Raw genomic sequence first — 21225 nt, forward strand, 5'->3', positions numbered from 1 at the left:
GAAACGAGAAAGAGAGGAGAGGACAGTGGTCGGGCAGAGTCGGTGAACTTGACCTGAATTCACGAGCAGGGAGAAAGAATCGTTGCTCGTCGCGGGCGCTGGAACGGAGAAAGGAGAGAAAGAGCGGGATGGAGAGGAAATTACTTTCGATTTCGAGCTCTTGGGATCGGTTACACTTTCTCTCTCCCGTGTCTGCCTCGTCGAGGTCGTCGCCGCTTCCTTCCTCCTCTTTCTCGGCCAAGTCCATCGTTACGTGACTGTTCCGCGGGTCAAGGCCGGGCCTTCGATGACCCCGGCCTTGCGGGGAAGTTCACGATCGATCGGTTTCACGGGCGACTTTCAAACGGATCGAGGGGAATCCCTCGACTTCGCTCGTCCTGGGGAAAACGATCGATGGGATGGACGAAGGGACAGGGGACGCTTGATTTTCGCAGGGTGACACGTGGGAAGTTAGTGGTAACTGTGGCGAGCAGTAATTGTGTCAAACTATAGAGAAAGAATTGAGACATTGAATATTGTTTGGGTGGTGATACAGTTTTTATGCAAAAATTGTGTCACAGTGCAAACCTCTTTTCTTGAGGTGTGCTACTTTTGCTTTTAATATTTTATCCACTCTTCAATGTTAAAAATTTTATTTAAGTCAGTCTCTTTAAGTTAAGAACAGGACAGTGTTTCCTTTGCTCAAAGGCGAATTCTTAACGTGGAATACTTTTTCAGACAATGTATGCAAATGGAACTCTTCCACTTTAAATATCTTCAATCTATAGCGAAGGAAATATTGTACATACGCTAAAATTCAACAAAAATTGCATCATCCCTTTTTAGTACCACTAAAGTTCCTGAATCGTAAAAAATATAAACTTATTCAGGCTTCGTACCCCGTTCGACGAGAACCTCGTCAAAGTCTCGTGCATTGCTCTCACGGTGTACTTGAAAGTTGCACGCCCTCGTAAAGCAGTGACGTAACCGGAGCGGCGCAACGCTATCACCGAAACGCGTGGGTGGCGCATTAAGCAACCGTGAATGCGACTTAACAAGTGCAAGTGCAGGCTCTCGGGCACGGCAGTTTTCGCGCGAACCTCGCAGACGCAGCTCGCCACGATCCGACGTGTCGACGACCGACCTTGCGACGTTTCCTGTGCCTCTCGGCTGCATTCCACCACGACGAAACATCGTTTACTGTTATTCGATAAAATATCGATCCGAAACCGCCTCGACGCTGGTCGTGGCCGCTATCGCGGAAATACCTCGAAGCGTGGTCGAGCTACGTGTCGAGAGTATAATTATCGCGAATCGATTTGACTACGTTCGCTCGTTATTTTATTGCGCGACCTCAGTCAGGTCTCTGATAAAACGCCGAACGATCGAGACCACGACGAACAGCTTATGAACGTTCTTCCGTGAGATTACGGGGAAAATTATGGCAACATTGGCGTGTATCCTATCTTCAGCGCGTGTTTGGCGGTTGCATTGTTGCGTCGTGAGGTTAACATGCGATATGAGTCGTTCGTTTCGCGATATTTGAAACAGAACGCCGAGGGATTTGCTGAAAAAGGCGCGTTCTGTTTTCTGGTTTGAACATTATTACCACGCGGCCCGTGTAAACTTGAGGATATACGCCTCTTCGCGGGTAGATACGCACTCCTAACCGGAAACAAGCCGACGTTTACTCCGTGAATGAGAATTTAAGCATGTGCGCCGATGAGTTTGGCGCGATACAATCTCGTTAACTTGGAGAGATCTTTAAAGTACATGATGGGAGCGTAATAAGTTCTTGAATGTAGAGATGGTTCAGATTTCTGTCTTTACGATGTAATGAGATGATCGTTTCTGTAGGCTCCTTTGGAGCAGATATCTGTTCTTTTTTTGGTCACTAAGATTGAACATTTTTGGAGTCGTGTAAATTAAGTGGTATAGAAGGGATGATTTGGAAGGTTAGTTTAGGGTCTTACGATTTCGAATCACTTTGCATGATATTATGTTATCTTTTGTTCCATATGTAACGTTTATTCATATTCATCGTACCCCAATCTCTGTACTAATTAAATCAATAAGTTTGTTGAACACTGAGAACTTTCTCACTCGCGGACAAGCAATGAGATTTATAATCTATCTAGTAATTAAGTAACTGTATTCTACAATTACCGTAAACTATAATATTTAAACGAAGGAACGGTAGTAACAGTAAAGGCGATCATCTCAGACGCCAGACAGCGAATTGCCAGGCAATTTTCAGTCCCATTAGCATCAAGACAAATGGGATGCAATTATTATGCATGCGTCGGTAAATACCAAGCGATTCTTAACCGATAAAGTAACGAGTCTAGCTATACTTCATTCTATACATATCTTGGACTGCGATTTCACGCATGGTCTAATCATTATTAGGAAATGTACAAATACAAACTAATTCACGCTATTTCGATATTGGAATAATTTTTTATTTCGTACAAATTCATCCCCATCGTATCGCACAGGAGAAATCTATTTTCCCAGTGCACAATTCTCAAGCACGCTTTGAGTCTTCCTCCTTTTCATTTTTTATTTTTCAATCTCTGTCTGTTTCACGTCGACGTCGGGGGTCGAGTGACGCTGCGAATGTTTTGTCCCCTTGACGTGACGGAGTTTCACGGACTTCCAGGACGCTTTTCCACGAAAGAGGGTAAATTCTGCGAGATAGTTCTCGCAAAGGGGGACGAAGGAAATCAATAGCGTTGCTAGGGCTGGTCGGAGAGTATGGGACGATGATGCTTTTAAAGCCCAAGCATCCGGAGAGCTCTGTGTACAGAACGCTCTTAACACGCGCTCCCAGAATGTCTCCTTTCAAATATTCCATTTGGGATATGTAATTTCGTGCAATATCGCCATTAATCGGACGTGGTCTCACATTTTACCGGATTTCTGTGCTGCAGCTGGTTAGGCCTTGCTGAAATTTTAATTGCAAGTGGAAAGGTACCCATTTGAGGGAGGTAGTTCGCGATTCTGTTAGAGGATAAAGTATTTGGTCCCTTAAATGACTTTTACAAGGATTTTATATAGAATACTGAAAGCGTTCAATGGTTATATGTATAAAATGGTTCACATAATGTGGGCGTAGATCAGCAGTGAATTTTGTTAAGTCATGTTTTAAAGGCTAAAAAAAATCCTACGTGATTTAGCACAAGTAATGGAGGTAATGCTATCAAAGGTATCGAGAATGAATCCACCCTCTCTGAACGGAAGGATTAATGGTCACTGGCCAGGCTCCATTCCGCATTCTAATTGCCAGCCTAATTGGAAAATCGCCCTTCGACTTTTCCTACCTATTCTCCCCCGCCGCACTTAATGACGCCCCTCGTTTCTGAAGTGTCACCAGCCAAAACAACACCCTCGAAATGAAAAACGACTTTAATCTCAAGCAGAGCCGTCGATTCAAGGGGTGCCTCATGTGTCGTGTGCGCGAGGGTGAACGAGAGGGAACGAAGTCGAGACTCAAACGCTGGGTGGCTATAAAACTACGAAATTTTCGACAATTTACGAGGCGTCGGTGAGTAACTTGTGGTCGACCGTGTGCCTATTTTCTCCCTTCTTTTATAGACTTGGAAAATTGAAGTGGATACGTCTGTGGTTGCCCCCTTTTACATAGTTGATGCTTACGCCTACTGAGGTTCTTTTTATTCGAGGAAAAATTGGAGCATTAACTTCGAGTAGAAGTCAATTTTTGAGATTATTAAAAGGTGGGAGATTTAAGACTCATGCATAATAAAACAAGAAGATTACCATATAAAAGATAGTGTTTAAATGCCTAAAATTCACAGTGAAGTGTGTCTGACTTGGAACTTATTCTACTACCGCCGCGGATCAGTCAGCCTAGACACAGCGAAGTCAGTAGAATAAGACACATCACCGTCCTGAGTCAGACACATCTCAAGCGCTAGGAAACGAAGCCTAAAATTCAATTTCCTCTATCTCCATTATCCTCTTATTTCTCTTTGCATTGTCCATAGAACAATCTACTAAAACTCATCACTAAATCCAGAAAAAGCCAGTTCGATCCATCCACCACTGAAAGCCCGTAAGTCCCCAAAATCGATCGATCAGCCGTCAAACAGAAGTACCCGTCAGCAAACTCACCCCCGCGCAATTAGGTCTCCCGAGCCTCGTCCCACTGAAATCTCGTTTGGAACATCTGCCAGGCTCGCCAATTCCCAGGAAAATTTTCGTATTCGACCGATGTCCCGCGTACGCGAAAATCCACCAGGCGACGATTGATCTGCCGCGCGAGGCTCGATCCCATTTAGCTCGCAGCTGTCTCATCAGCTCATTGATCCCGATTAATCCACGAGCAGAGCGATTCGACAAAGGACGGGAGCACCCTCGCGGGGGTGGCAGGGCATGTGCGCGGAAGATGACGTCAGGTCGTCGTATTCAGTGGGAAATCCTGTAGAATCGAAGGGAGTCCCCGTGGAACAGGAGGAAAAGCGACCACGATTGAACTCGGCCGAGTTTTCCCAGTGATTCTATGCCTGTTCGATGCGTCAGATTTCGGGGAAAGCCCAGACGGTCGTCAGCCACGCGTTAATTGCACGGAGCACTCATTAATTCTATTGATCCGTGTCTGTCTATGCAACGAGTCCCCTTGGTCATCCAGCTGGAATTATTCGTATATCCGTTGACACGGAGATATGAATGCGCTTCGTGTTTTGATTGGGGGGGTGGATTTACTCGGTCTGATTCCCTCGATTTGTTTGTTAGAGGAGGGTCGTCGGGGTCAGAGCGAGAGATTTTTAGTTTTATTGAAGAGGAGATATTCTGTCCTCAGTAGACTCGTAAGCTATTGGTCAGCACGAGCGAAATTTATGAAGTACCTACTGTATAATTAACGTCTCGCTTTAATTTATGAAGTATATGTTGAATTATGCTCAGTAAAAGTGGAGTTATAATAGATTACGGGTAAGGTTTCTATATAAAATGCTGGAAAATCTTGGCACTTTGCTTTTCAACGCCATCAGAGTCGCAGGCATGAACTCAGCTCGTAAATTATTGCGAACGATCGGTCGTCCTGAACGGCGAACCTTTTGGAATTAGGTATGTTTATCCGCTCTCGAAGGTTGAGTTTGAGGTGCCCGACGGAGTGTAACTATTTCATTCCGACATTTACGAGGAAATTACTCCTGGTAACGTCAGACTCCTGGTAATTTCGTGTCATTTTACAATCTTGCCATAAAGGGAAGACTCTGTGGGAATCGTGCGGTGGTTGGAGGACGCCGATCATTGTCTGATTTATTTTACCATACGATCGTCCACCTTAGCTCGAACACGTTCCCTTTTCATAGGTATAAATTCCCTGTTCGTGGAATTAAAAACCTTGATATACGAATAGATTTACAATAATTATGAGCGAAAGTGACGACAGTGACTTTTCTCTAAAAAAGAAATGGACTCAATGTTAGGATTTAAATATAAAATAGACATAGCTTGCCCAAGAGAAATAAAATTTTTATTAACTATTATACACACCTACATAGCACATTACAACTTATAAATCCTGTAGAATCAGAAGAATTTAATGACAAGCTTGCTAAAGAAATATTACATAAATTTCAACAACCCTTATCCCCTCCTATCACAGCTCGTAAAAGCATCAAACATACCTTCCAATTACTTGGATCCAAGTTACCCATCGACCCACATTATCGAACAATACCTCCACCCCGCCTCTGCGCCTCCCCTTCCACGCGAGCATCGTATTCATCGTCGCAAATGAACCACGCGCCCCTTCGACTCACGTTTCACGTATTCTGAACGAAAGGAGACGTCAGGTTCAATCCGCAGCGGCGGCCCCCTCGGATTTCTTCCCGTGCTTTCGAGAAATTGATTCGTCTTTCAGGGGGCGAGTCTGTTTACAGGGGGAACTGGTAAGAATGGTAGGGCGAAGCTTGATTACTGTAGAGGGGGGAGACGAGGAGGGGGTTGGTAGAGCCTGTGACGTGAAGTGGATCCTCGAGGGTGGCTAGGTACGTCCGCGTGGTTTGTCCACGCGCCTCGCCTCGTTTCGCTGACTCCTTCCAACCCTCCTGGGGCAGGTCGCCGTTTGATTTCGACGCGTTTCCACCCTGTTACCGTTTAAGCTTTTGTGCATTCGCGTCAATCGTGATGGGTGAAAGGACTAGTCGTTTGAGAAACACATCTGGGGTATTAAGAAGATATACACCTTTCCAGTTTCCTGTGAAAGAAGACAGAAATTATTTATTTTTCATATTTTACTAAATATTGTTAATATTGTTAATCCATAAATTAATTTGTAATATTAGCACTTGCTTAATTAGCGATCCATTAGTTTACAGTGCCTACGTTCCTGTTATTCTAAATAGTTCGTAGAGTGTCAGGAAGATCATGAGATAAGGGGTTGATTTCTCGGTGGAAAGCTCATCCTCGAAAGTTTCAACGTCGCCGATGTTCGCGAGTGTTTGTTTACCATGGACAGAAACATTTCACGAGGATGGTTATTGACACGGCGAGAGGTATTAAAGTGCAAAGGAGGGAGCACGAGCTTTCCGCTCGAGTTAGGCGAATGAGCTTAAATATTATCCCCCATTCCGGTACCGTCCCTTCTTCGCGCGGAGTTTATTGTGCGCTGCAGGTCGCTGGGTGGGGAAACGTTGCCTTTATATTTTTCAAGTCATATTTCATTTAGTGCCTCGTCAAAATACTTCGTGGAAAGTAGTCTCCTGTTTGCTAGTGCTAAGTGAAAGTTATCAGTGATATTTTTTACGGTGAACGTGGAAGTGCGAGTAGTGTCCTGATACTAGATTTCATGGGGTAAGCTTTTTGATACAAAATTGAATAACAATCATTGCGCCTTCGTGTTTAGGAAAGTAATTGAATTTCCATCTTTGAAATAATTGAATTTAAATATCGAAGAAGGGTAATATTTCTTAGAACGTGAAACACATTTAGAAAGTTGAAAAATTAAAAAATTGAAAACCTTCTGATTCAAAAAATTTGACTAAAATTTTTCTAATTCTTTTTTTATGAAATTTCACGGTGTATCTAACGGTATGAGAGCTTTTGGAGCAATAAGTGATGCATTAATTCTAATGGCTGTCTGAAAATAGCGTGAAAACCATGATTATCTGTGATCCAGCACTATTCTCCGTTTCATTCTTCCAATTCCGGAAGTTCGATATCTCGATCGGCACGCAACTTGAACTGAGACTTCGATTCTTGGAAAGGGTCGATCTCCTGCTGTGTGTAAGTAATCGAGTCTCTCTGTTACACCATAGACCGTCGCCACGGTACATTACAAAGTAAACTGAGGGTTAATTTTAAAAATCGAAATTCTTGGCATTGAATGTGTCAGCTATTGAATCGACAACTTTCTGGGTGATCGTAGTCTCACGGAATTCCAGCAAAGTCTAACAGTATACGGACAATTTCCAATCAATTTGTCTTCAGAAACGTTCTCAAATTTCTATTAAAACAGGCATTACCCGTTAACCAATCTACATATTCCCATGGACTGTAAACCCAAATAATATAAATCATCCCTGTTATCAACGTAACAGGCAACAATAACCATCAGTTTGCCTTGTAAAGATAGTCTCACTATTTTGTCCATCGAAACGGCATTAAAATTTTCCATTCGATATAAAAAAATGACAAGAGCACTGATACGGTGCCTTCCCTATTAACCACTTACATCTTATCAGTCTCAATACCCGAGGCAACGGATATAGACAAACACGAGCTGAAAGTGCGAAGACAGCTGCGGCGCTAATGAATTGTAAAATACTGTTATTATTATTATTCACCGTAAGAGGGTCGGCGCGTTTCCATCGCGTTAAATAACTGACAGTTATTAATATAGGCAATTTCTTCGGGGCGGAAAAAAGGGAGCAAATAATCGGCGCGCGAGCCGGTTAACTGAAAACGTTTCGCGCTATCTCCTCGATCCCACCGCAAAAACTTGAAAGTGTAAAACACCATTATCAGCGTCTTTGGCAAAAAGCCCCCTCGAACGAGTCGTGCCCTGTAATTATCCATTTAATATCGGTGAACAGCGGAAGCGGAGCAACCTCCGCGCGTAAAAAGGCCATCGGCAAAAAGGCAGATAGATATCCGTGTGGTACCGTTGCTCGAACGAAACTGTATCACCTACAGAGGATTCATTCATTGCTACAGAGATTTACGTTGCGCTAGGACGTTCGATAGGATGCTAGATCCTCTCGTAATTAGCTACCGTTTCTTCCCTATATTATGCATCGACTTTTTGTCGGCCCGACTGATGCAACCGTTCTTGCGTCCGTTGCAGATTGCGTTTCGTGCATTCAGACGCGAACCCTGGCGACGGGCGACGCGACGTTTGTCGGACGTCCACCAGTACCGTTCGACGCCTTACGAATAGTTCTTCCTCGGGATTTTCTCTGTAGTTTTTGCTGGGCCGTTGATCTTCGGAAATACTGCTGTCTCATAAAATAAATCAACCGAAACGAGCAGTGATGAGACTTTAACGCGAGGTCCCGTTTGTCACCGCGGCATGAGGACAATGGGTCGCCAGATTGTCGCGAATATCGATCGTGGAACGATGCGCCTTGAACTTGGAGCAAATGGAGCAGTGGGTGCTGTCAACCGGATTATCGGGTACACCTGCGACTATTTCTCCTGTCGTTCAGGAAATTTGGTGCGGCTGAGACAGCACCTGGCTTCGAGACGAGGTGTGAGGGACGAAAAGTGTGGAGCCTTGGAAATTATTCCTGTGAAAATGATGGGAAATTGATTGGGAAACAGAGGAGAGTATTTCTTTAATCATTTGGAACCGTGTAAGTGTTCGTGTTTTATATAAAAAGCTAGAGCAATATAAGACTAGAATTTTCGTTCCAGGGGTGGTATATTTTCAATTATTTCTTTAGAATACGTCGACTCAAAACAAGGGGGTAATTAAGGCTTTGTTTCTTTACACGAATTCCTATTCAGCCAGGCGTACATAATAATGCAGAATTATGTTGTTGGGTATAATTGTCAGGTGAAGCCTGGCAGTTTAACGGTCATTAACCTTGTAAATTGTATTTATCGTGCGCTCGCAATTTGCACCTGTAAACTCCTCTATCTATTCCGCGCGGACTCCAGAGACGTCCTTATCGTTGACAATTAAATTGCTTCGACAATTTGCGATAATGAAGTTCGCACGACTGAGTTGGATCTATCGATTGCGGTAGCATTAAAAAATTAGTCATTAGTACGAGAAACTGATCGAGGCTATTACATTAATACAATCATAAACATAATAAAAGGGAAAATTGTGCTGAGTTTCTTTGGAGTCTGTAAAGAAGATCCAAAAGGAAAAGTTACTAGGTAGACGAGAAAGAAGTCTTAAATGGTTTTCATTCAATTTTATTGTAGTATTTGAATTGGATTTCACTTGATTAGAAAAAGATCGAGTTATAGGAAAAGAAAAATAGAATTTATTGATTGTAAAAACGGGTGTTAATTGCTGCTGAAGCAGTTAACGTTTGAAGTAGCAACATTCCTTTTTTTAATACCTCCCGCCTCGGGCGAAAAGGAGATTGAATGCTGTATATTCATTTTCGTGTCCGTTCGACATTAAAGATAACATCCTGTTTTATGCAATCGAAAAACAAGCATTTGTTGCATCGTAATTCTCAGTAGTAGCTATTGTTCAGTTCTCCGAAGCCGAGTGAGTAATCGGTGGTTTATTATTCTGCGAAATTGGCATAATCTTTTATCGTGTTCATGAATGATCGCTCATATATTATTGAGTCGTTGTCTTATTGAATGATTGATCGTAATTCAAGTGTCGATTATATTCGAACGTTTTCATTGATAGAATCTTATAATTACCGTGACGCTTCATGAATGGTACCAAGAATAATATTTCACTCTAAATCCTAGAAAAATACTATATTCTTGGTAATTTACAATTTTGAAACGAAAATATGTTACTTGGTTTATTCCCTGGTTTATATCTGAGGGGAATGATCTGTTTATAGTCTAAGAAATAGTTGATCCAATATTAAAGTAATTATTTTAATAACATTCATAATCAACTGTGTATTTGAATGCACACTAACAGGTCTACGTAATTGCTATCCATGTAATAGATCTACGCTTAGCGTATTACTACAGGTATTCATGAAGCGTAATGCATATCTTGGATATCAGGAACTTACCCTGATCTTGTATAAATTTCGAAGCAGACTCTTCAGATATACACAACGCAATAAAATAGAACTAGTAGTATTTTACTTGAGGATTTTTAGATGTGAAAAGTAATAAATATAATTGAAAAAATTATGTTGTGCTTCTCTTGCCAGAATTTTATGCTTGGCAAAGCAGTAAATTACACACAACGTAATTATAATTACGTTAACAATACACATTTTGAAATGATCGAGGAATTAAAAAAAAGACCTTGCCAGATTCTGTCGTAATATTTCAGCAGGAAATTCATCTCCAAATTTATTTCTCGAAAAGTCCTTCCAAGAAAAAAGAAATCACTTCGATTCGTCTCAAGCACTTTCACGGTATTTAAATTCCAAATGCTTTATTTCCTCTCCTAAAATCATCCTATCATAAAGAGGGACAAAAACCCCTGAAAGGATCTCTAACCGACACCCGAATCACCTTTACCAGCTCATAACAGTTTCAGTATCGACCCTCCCAAGTTCTCACCCCTCCCTTACCCAAAATTCAGGTCACCAAAGGTTCCCCAAAGAAAGAAGTCGCTCAGTTCGAAACCTTCCTTCGCAAGATTCGCATCAGCGATCCCTCCGCGAGTCGAGTACTTGAAACGCGACCGCAAACGTCCATAAATACGTGGCTGCAAGCGCGCGCAAAGAGATTCGCTCGCGAGCCCAGAGTACACTCGCGCGCGAGTGCTCCCTCACACAACGGTGCAAATCGGCGGGCAAGATCGTGTGTTTCAGGCTAGTTTCGTGCGTTTCGCCTGGAGCATGGGCTGGAAAAACTGCTGGCAATTTCGCTTGGGCCGGGATCGTGTTTCTCGTAATGACGTTACGGCCGCTCGCGTCTGGGGTCTCTGAACTCGTTCCCTGGATCGATACGACCGAGGAAAATCGGTCCCGGGAATTTCTCATTTATCAGAGCATCGTTCCAGAGGAAAGGACGGGGGGGCGATCGGCGATTCAAACCACAAGAGGATGCAATCGCGCGCGGGTCAACAAGAGAGAACTCCTTCCCTCTCCTTCTTTCTTCCTTTCTTCTTGGCCTCTGTTTAGCGAATTCTGGTGCAATAGATTGTCCACCATTCTTCAAAACGAATGGAGGAAGAATTAGTTCGAGTCGACCGTAGTAGATTATAAAAATATCAATTTTGAAGTAGGAGGAAGTGAAACAGGTCTCTGCTTAATCCTTTTTTAAATGTCGATTATCTGCAATCTATATAATCCTCTAGAGCAGATACTTCAACCTTCCTCAACTGCTGAGGAAGGCGAGGATTTAGAATCTCGATGTCCTAGGATTGAGGATCTCGATAGTGCTCGTTACTCGTTTTATCGTACGATTCACTGACTCGTAGATTCCATGTACGCGGGAAAATGAGTCATCGGTTCCGTCGGAGGAAATGAGGTTTGCGTATGGTAGTGAATTCTGACGTTGTGTAAGATAAAGTGGTCGTGGCACGTGGAATTTCTACGAGGATTGGAAGTAACGCAGAAACATCCAGTATTTCTATATTATTCAAATGCCATGTTTAGAGCTCGGATTAGGAGAAACGGTTGATTATTTGCGCGTCATTCTGCGTATTCTAAGTCTGTTGATGATGATCCTAGCCGATGTGGAAAGACGGCTAGGAAAAAATTTGCCTCTGATGGAATGCAGCTTCATCTATTCGATGAAATTAGAAGTCAGCTTTCTTTAAGGCCACTGAAACGTGATCATGCTCAGCTTTTTTTTTCATTAGTACTTTTAACGCTTACAACAATTACAATTTTATTGAGCATTTAAGAATCTTCGTAATATAAAGTTTATCTTTATGGAAGTTCTTGAAAATATACAATAACAGGATTCTAATCTTGGAATATTCATTGCCTATACAAACTACGGCGGCTCCACTGATTACTTCAGGCGATAAAGAAATTTAATTTTCATAGCTAAGCTTAACTCTCACGACAAAGATTATTCAGTTACTATAACGCTAATCTAATGTAGAAACAATACACGATAGATAGTAATCTTTTTCCAGACAGAAATTAAAGAAGTCATTTTTTCAAACTGATTTTATCTAGACAGTACTAAAAGAATGCTTAGCAAATAAATCATACGATAGTTTCAGATGGAACGATCCTAACGGTACTGTTTTGGCAAGGTTCTCCGCCTGACCTATTATTATCGATAATTCCCCTCTGTGTGAGTAGGTACTGGAGCGCTCCAATGTCCGCTGCATGAATTAAGTCATTATATTTCGTGCCCCATGGGGTCCTTGCCAATTATCAGTCCAATGACATGGCTCGTTCGTTTCGAGAAGTCCGTGGTACGGTTTCGCTCTGTCCTTGAGAGTTGAAGCAATTACATTCACATCGTCCAGCACAATTTCCACAGTAGCTCTAATAATAAATTTCGAAACGCTGTTATTTATCTCGCGAGGAGTGTTTACGAGAGAAGGAAGAAAATGTTAACACGTAGAGGAGATGTATGAATCGAGCCACTCGGTCATTATACTTTGTTGCACGAATTTACGAAGCTGCACGTTGCTAAAGTATGGTTATAGCGATCCGTAATGAGGCAAAAGGCGACTTAACAAGGCTGTTATTGTTGCGATTACGTTAATTTACCGCTATCGAGGGCGACCAGTCGTGATGGTAATGAATAACCAGAGCCGTGATTACACTTCGATGTCCCTCTAGGATACAGGGATACCTTTAGCCAGCTCTCTTCAACAATACATTTCCTGCTGTTCACTTCGCTACGTTTTACGCAATTAGCGTCATTATTGTCTCTTTGGCGACGAACCAGACTCGGTCGAGTTAATTAGGCTCCCTCGATGTAAATCCCATTCTAAAAGATTTAGTGCGCCACTAAATGGTAATACCGCTGAGCTACTAATACTGACCGATACTAAATTTAACAAAGTTGAGTAGAATATAGGGACAAGTCAATTTTAAGTTAGGTACGTGTGCAATTTTCATGATCGTTCTACGTGAAAGATGCGCGAGTGTGGCCGCGCACACTAGAATACATCAGAGATATGGAGATGTGACTCTATTAAATAAAGTTCGTAAATGGTTGTTTTTGAGAAATAAGTTTTCAAGAGATTGGAAGCACGAAGATACTGGTTAACACAGTGATAGATACTTATATTAGGATTAATGTCTTCTTTATTCATGAGTACAGCCATTTTCCAATGAAACATGATATACAATTTCATTTAGATAATCATTTTACAGCCCCTTTTATTTTCTGCTGGAACACAAATTAGCGAAGCTACAGTCAAACTAGTATCTCAGTCCTTCATCTGTACCATCATCTCCAGACATGTTCTTTAAATGCAAATCTTAGTAGACTATGAACTTCGTACGTAATGTCTACTCTTATCTTACTCATATAACTTCGATTCCAACATTGCTTCATTAAAGTGAGTTTAATCATTCATCAAATTGATAATCAATCAACAATAAACCAGTTTCTAGGTATCGGAGATTACTTCACCCTTTCCTATATTTTACGTCATATGTAAATTAAGACATCAATGTTAATAATCGAAAATTTTCAAATATTCAAATATGCAAATTCCTAAATTCTCACATTTTCAAATTTTGAAATTTCCACGTAGAGATATACTCTATTAGAGCTCTCCTCTAGTGACAAATTCTAGGCTCCACCCACCAATTTCTTCACTCACAAATCTACCTACTGAACCATCCACCCCCTACCCTTCTCTTACCCAATCTAACCCTAAAACCATTAACTCCCATCGAAAGCAGGAGTCCTGCCCAGTTCGGTTCGAACAGCATTCGATCGTCACCCGAACAGCTAATGAGGCAGGTCGACGAAAGGCACGAGTCGCGTGGGTAATTGATAAATCCGTGACGATAGCAAGCGGCGGCGTCCGCGGATTATTATTCATTGTGCAGCTTGTAGTACATTCATGGGACATAGATATGCGATAACGCCGCAAATAATTAGCGTTGAATTATTCGTTCCGCGTGGAATAATCATTCGCGCGCGAGCGTAACACGCGCGCCCGCTAATTTCAAGTGCAATGAATTCCGTGGAACCGCTTGCACGCTCGCTCACGAGCTCCGCGTGCTCCGTGTACGCGCGGCGCGCCGTGTGCTGAAACGGAACGAAGGACGTGGCCGCCAACCCGTGAAAATATGGATGGCGAAGCCGATGTATTGTTTTCCCCCGCTGATGCTGAACGCGGCGCGTAATTAAACTTAGGATACGCGCAGCGCGTTGCCTTCCTTTGCGCGGCCCTCGTCAGCCGACGTCTCGGTGAAATTAACGCAGGAAACGCCCGTCGTGTTTAGGAGATCCTTTCAACCGTGCTTGCCTGTTGTCTGTCAAAGCGCAGACGCGATGATCCCTGCCTCTCGCGCTCGCTGCCTTCATCTCGCGATGGAGATCTTCACTTTGTATGCACTTTGAGAAGAGACGTAGGAGTTCTTGGTTTCAAAGGGAGGCGCCGTGATTTTCGGGATGTTTGAGGAGAATCACGGGCGATTCGGTGAAGTTTGGAGTTTTGAGGGATTGTTAGACGAGAGACTGAGTTTCTTAGCTTTCTGTGCACGAGAGATCGTTTATTTGTTAGAGCATGAGTGAACTGAAGCGATTCAGTGAAGTTTCTTAATTTAGGTGGGGTTTGATGAACTTTCAGTATTTGTGCTTGCGTTCATTCACGTACGAATTATGCAAATCGAGTCGCAATGTTTGCTCAAAATGATGTTACAAGCACATGGGCGTTATGTATGTTTCACGCTGACCGCTCGAGTACCTACCTAATTAACATTGTGAATTCGGGAAAATAATTCAACTGGTTGCGGCTTGAACGTTTTACAATTTCAGATTCCGGATATCTCAAGTGTAATTACGGTTCTTTATTCTCACTTATTATTACATTGTATTTTTAAAATGATGAGAGATTCGGAATTATTAACACGCTCAGTGCGAGAGTGTTTCCAGATATCTAGGCACACTTTGATCAGAAAATCAATTACAAAGTTATAATTAACACAGTGGATTGCATTTTATGTTACACCTCGGATACGCAGCTAGTTAGCCTCATGTTCGACTGCCTAATAGCAATTCATTCTAACTGTTCTCGAACAGAAGATTGTTTTTCTATGTACCTCTGCGATATCAGAAATCCATGAACGTGCAATTATTCCTATTTCTGTAAATCCTTTTAATTGATAAAGGATAGAAGAAAACTGCGTCCAGAAAAATCGAATGGAGTCCCGAAAATCATTTAACGAACGCTAATTTGCCGCCTAACAAATGTTCGGTCTTCGCTTAATTCCTGGACAAAGGGTCCCCAGCTTCTGGCTCGTTATTTTCCCGTGGCACGTTAAATACCGAAATAAACGATAATCCTAGTCTGGACCTATGACAACGAGGGTGCGGGTGAACGAGTATTGATTTTAGGGGGTTGTATCGGCTCCGACTACTGCCGAATTTCTCTTCCCCTATGCTGGGACAGGGTTAGCGTCGATATTACACAAAAAGACATTCATCACGAGCATGAGAACCGTTTTAAGGTAAACGAAGCAACATCCGGAGGAAAGGGGAAGGGCGAGAGGAATGGTAATCGAGATCGAACCAAATGTTGCTGCGAATATTCGGTGTTTATGGGCGCCAGAACATTTCTAATGCAGACTCAATTTCGTTTGACTGGGCTAGATTTATTGAATTGCATATTTTTGGGAATATGCTCAGAGGATTCATGGGGGTGGACACCTTTGACTCGAATTTGTGGCAAATTTTATTAGAGCCTATTTTAATTTTGAGATTTCAAAATGTTTTGGATTTATTTTTGGTAGGAGTCTAGTCTGTCAAAAGTCCATTTGCTTATCAGATCTCTCGTGAGAAGTACTGTTCTAGAAAGAGTACGAAAGCCACTCACTGGTTCTTCAAAGTGAGTTCTACTTTATCTCCCACGCATTAATTCTAATCACGACTGTATTTTAAAATCCGTTCTACGCAGCCTATCCAGTTCTACGATTCTAGGAACGTGAAATTACCGTTTATCCGCCATTTAAGGCAACGACTCGACACGACTTAGGCTTAACCTTTGTGATAACCACTCTCCTCGAAGTGTAGAGTCTACCCTGTTTTCAGACATATTCGATCTACACTTCCCATGAAACCTTTAGTATCCAAAGATAGTAAGGTAGCAAGACGAAGTAGAATTGTCTAATATTTTTCACGATATTTTTAATTCAAAAACTGAATTGGTATAAATTCTATAGATCCCCACCACGTCAGTCAAGTATTAAGATAGTGTTGTAAATTAAATAGAAAGCAATCAGTTTGCTACTTCAAGCGTATGATGTTCAGCATCCTCTGACATTTAATCAGCTACTTCTTCATAGAGTCGTAAACATTGAATAGACTTCTCTTAGTACCACTCCGTCACGATATTAACTTCATTACTACGTTGACCTCAGGGACGTGTCTAACTTCTTAATGAATCGTGGATCTATAGCGAAGAAACACTGTGCATTTCTCAAACCCTTAGCTACTCTAAGCTGCGATCGCTTCAATCATCAATACATTCCTTTCTTCGTAATAATATTCATCCACTAGCCCAACAAAACTACGAAAAGCAGTATACACATTATTCATTGAAGACTGTTCGAACGAGCAGCGACCTATCGAACTAATATGTAGTATGAATTCTAGCTTCGTCGGTGGCGCCCACTGCTCAGTACGTTCCGCCTTGCCAGACGATCGCAGGAACAGGAGGCTCGATCGGCGATCATCGAGATCCTGGGACGACGTTGATCGACGTGCTCGCGGAGCCGTGCCAGGACATAGAGATCCTTAACATTCTTCTTCGCTTCTATTTTTATCGTTCACGCCACGGCCGCTATGCGTTAAACAATTCAGCCGCGTCGGGTCTCCGCGACTTGGCACGTACCGAAGAAAAATTGGCAAGCGATTCAGCAACGCGCCGTGTTTCGTTAGGTGGCTGCTCATCGGAATTTCGTACGATTGTCCAGAGGGGTTCCGTTGATCCTGACATTTGGCAAACACCAGCGAATTCTCCCGGGAGGAAGCGACATTCCTGACAGACGTCGCCTATCTCGCGAACACGCGTGCTCGTAACAAGGGAAAATCGTCCTGTGTCACGGGAACATCCTCGGGCCACTCACCTTTAGACTATCCTTTGTGTTTCAGGGAAACGGAACACTCTGAGTGTTCTCCTTGAGCTGATTAACGGTATACTCGCACATAGCACAGGGACGTCTTGAAAGACATTCATGGGACGTTTTAGAGACATCCAAATTACGTCTACGAGATGTTCAGGGAAAAAATTGACGCCCAAAAGGGTGAGTCTTTAAAACGTTCTTGTAGTATGTTTTCCAGACGACTTATGGATGTAACTTTTGGAAGTTTTTAAGGCGTGTAAAGTATATTGTAAGACGTTCAGTCATGAAATGGACATAAAAGAGAAGTCTTCAAGACATAGTGTGCTATCTGGCTCGTGTCCATAGGCTTCTTTTTATCGAAGATCTTATGTGATTCTGAAGGGTAGTTTCTGAGTGACAAAGAGTGCTTTGAATAATGAGCCCATATCACATAGGACTGTTTTCTGAGCCAATCCATTAACCCTTAAAATTCGAAAATTCCAAATCTCTAAAATCCAATCTTATTTCAATTCTTATTCCATATTTCTATCTTAATTGGGTAGAGAAAGTCATTCCCCTTTCGATCGTGGCAGAAATTATGTTCAGCCCTGTGGTTTCCCTTGGGTAACGCAGTTCCTTGGAGTTGAATCGAGTCGGCTCATTGGCATCGGTTCGCACAGTAGTCATAAAGTTGGTCCGAGACGGCGGATCGCTTTTGCATGGCCTCACACGTAGGTACCACAGGCAATCCCGATCGGATTAGACGCACCGTTGGCGAGCGCAATGTGTCTCGCGTATTTCCATCACGCTCGGCTGATCCTGTGCCTTCTTGGCGCCAGCCGCAGCCCCATCTTCCTATTCCTTTTCCCTGCGAATCGAACTGCCTTTCCAGTTCTCCTCCTTCATAACGTAGCAGGCTATTCTGTTGTTCGGAAAAGCGGAAAAATCGCCAGTGATAGAATGATAGAAATCTCTCTGATCGTGAACATATTTTTTAATTTAAATATGTAACATCTGACCATCTGACTTTTCCACAGGAACAGGGACGTCCACCACAAGAACCTCGATTTAGGATTATCTTCTGTCAGACAAAGGCAACTCCAGATCGGTCAGCTTTCAGGTCACCTCTGAAATCGTCCACGAATCAGAAGTGTCCGCTACATTGTATCGACATTCCATGCCACTAGGCAACAGGCAAAAAGCAAAGGTAGGCAGAGACTTGGTACCATACGTCTACGTGAGGCAATTTGATCCTACGTTTTTGTGAAAGCACGAGCGTTCCATGTAATGAGCGACGCTTTGCTTTTTTCGTTGACTCTTTTTTCTTCTCTCTTTTTAAAGAACACCGTTAATATTCTGCAGAGAGCTCTGGAACACCGGTATTCGTGAAGTAACTACATTCAATTTCATTCCTCGACACATCTGGGATCCATTGTTAGGTCTTTGTTATCAGACTATCTATTTTCACAAACAATTTAGAGTAGCCATTAATGTGGATCACGAAATTTAACAAATTCTATTAGACAACCTGTATAATATTCAAAGACAACAGATTCATAAAAACTTAAATTATTTCTTGAATTTCTATTTATGAGACAATTCATCTTTCTCAAATATTGTAAAATAATTTTCTCCATTTTTGGATCAACCTGTACATTACCAGAGATTAAAGAAACATTTGTCGTTTTTTCTGTCGAAGACCGAAAATCGTGTTAAAGAACCTCTGTAGTCAGTCTCGCTTCCCGAGATACTATTAAGAGCTCATTAATCTACACAGATTAGATTTCGATCGATCCCCAGCAAAAAATGGGCCCATGGGTATCCTAGATCACGTAGATCCCTCAGTGTCCTAGTGAAGGTCGAAGGCAGCGATCTCTGCTTGTCACGGTTGAGGAGTCCGTTCTCCCAATTCCGTTTTTGTTGAAAGGTGCCGTTCGTTCACGGGCGAACAGGTGTTGGATGAATGATAGCGACGCGTTACATGCACCGGATAACGTCACGGAAGATTTAGTTACAGCGGCTGGATCTGCCGGTGCTCGAACCCCAGTGGATCTGAGGAATGGCATTTATATCTCTCGAATGATTTCTGCTCCTCAAACATTGTTTCAGATTAAATCTAGCAATCGAAACGAGCGATAACCCTTTCTCCAAGCTTCCTCATGGAGCCACGGGATCTTTACCGTGCCATGTTTCTATCCCTTCTTCATTTCTTCGACAAACAGAATCTCGGTTCTGCATCGTCATCTGCAAATTACTCGCAGGCAGGAAAACACAATCAGTTCACCAGCCCCATCGCGTCAACGTCTTCGGGGAAGATCCCGATCGAAAATGTAGTTGATTCACCTTCCTCTTTTGCATATTCGCTGATTCACGAAACCACAAGCGTGCAACAGGTTCGTGAATAAGAATAAGGCCATGGACCAGGGAGACTTGGCAGGAAATGGAAAAAAAAATCGTGGGTCCTGCCCCTGATATGTTACGACATCGCAGTTTAAGATGCATTCGAGGGCAGTTCAGCCATTAAGCAGCCAAGAACCTCTCTCGCGATGGGGACAAAAAGAAAGGATGTAAGGACTGGCCTGGCGCGATTATAATAAAATAGCAGTTTGCTTCTGGACCCTCCTGGGTTCCCATAGGGCCCCTTGCCACTGTCCACATACCGTATCCGCCACGGTAACTCGTCCTACGTTTTGCATGGTGCTCGTTTCGGTCAATGGACTCGTGGAAGAGAATCTAGCGCGAAAGGTGGCCGATCTGAAATGGGTTAGGGTACAGTTTTCTTGCTCTTCGGTCCTTCGATTCTCTGCTTTGGAAGTAGGGTACTGAGGAATCTATGCAATGTGGGATCAGTGTTTGGGATCGATAGAAATCTAATTTCTTTAGATTAATAAGTTCTTAATAGCATTTTAGTGGCACCTGTATAGACATTGTGTTGACTCACATTCTTAACCTTTGGTTGGTAATTGGATTTTTGAGTTTCTTGACTCTAGAACCAATATAGAGATCCATCACAGCCTCAAATACATTTCTCCAAGTTCAGAATTACTCTGAAGCCTAGAATTTCATAAATCACGTATCTAGTCATATATATAGAATCAAATTTCAAATTTCTAATCCATTTCTTTTCTAGATTGATAATTTATAATTATTTTTTTCCTCCTCTATACAGACAGAACATTTCAGCCAGAGTTTCTTGCATTGTGAGAAACTGTAATTGTTATTCCAACCTGACGTTTACCATTATCGTAAAAAAAAAGTACCAGTCTCAATGTTCTCAGCGTATTCTCCGAACCAGTCTCATTCATCGTCGAAATATTCTCCCATTAACTTGTTTCTGCGTGCTTTTAGGCCAAATTACGTATCGTTCTCTTTCGTAAACAGTGAGCAGGAAATCACAAGTTGACACGTTGAAAAATATTACACATCGAGTGCGTGCAGAGGCATTTACGCACGCATTTTTTTGCGCTCACGTGGTAACGGTTCAGCTTCACGCAACGATAAATCTTGCTGGTATTCGTTATAACTGTCTGGCGATAAAATTTGACGGTGAGACTAATGGAAGTTCTCGCATCCGTTTGTATTACGACCTTTGCTTTTTCTGGAATCCCGGAGAATGACTACAGTTCAGCCTCTATTTCCGGTTGAGCAAAAACGCGGGAGTATGAATAAACGAATTTCCCTTTTTTGATTAGTCGGAAATTCTGTGTTCCAAGACTTCCCTGGAGCCATATCAAAGTATTTCATGTATTACTGGAAACCATCAGACTCCTTTCGATAACACGCTACCACAGATTAGATGTTCTTCGTCTGAAATTTATTTTTAAAGCATTATTTTTTGTCGTTCGTCATAAGTCATTGGAGTTCCCGAGCTTCGCAGACTTTTTGGTATAATCACATTTGCATGATAAACAGGTAG

Source organism: Calliopsis andreniformis, chromosome 4, assembly GCF_051401765.1.
Source record: "Calliopsis andreniformis isolate RMS-2024a chromosome 4, iyCalAndr_principal, whole genome shotgun sequence".
NCBI classification, from domain to species: Eukaryota; Metazoa; Arthropoda; class Insecta; order Hymenoptera; family Andrenidae; genus Calliopsis; species Calliopsis andreniformis.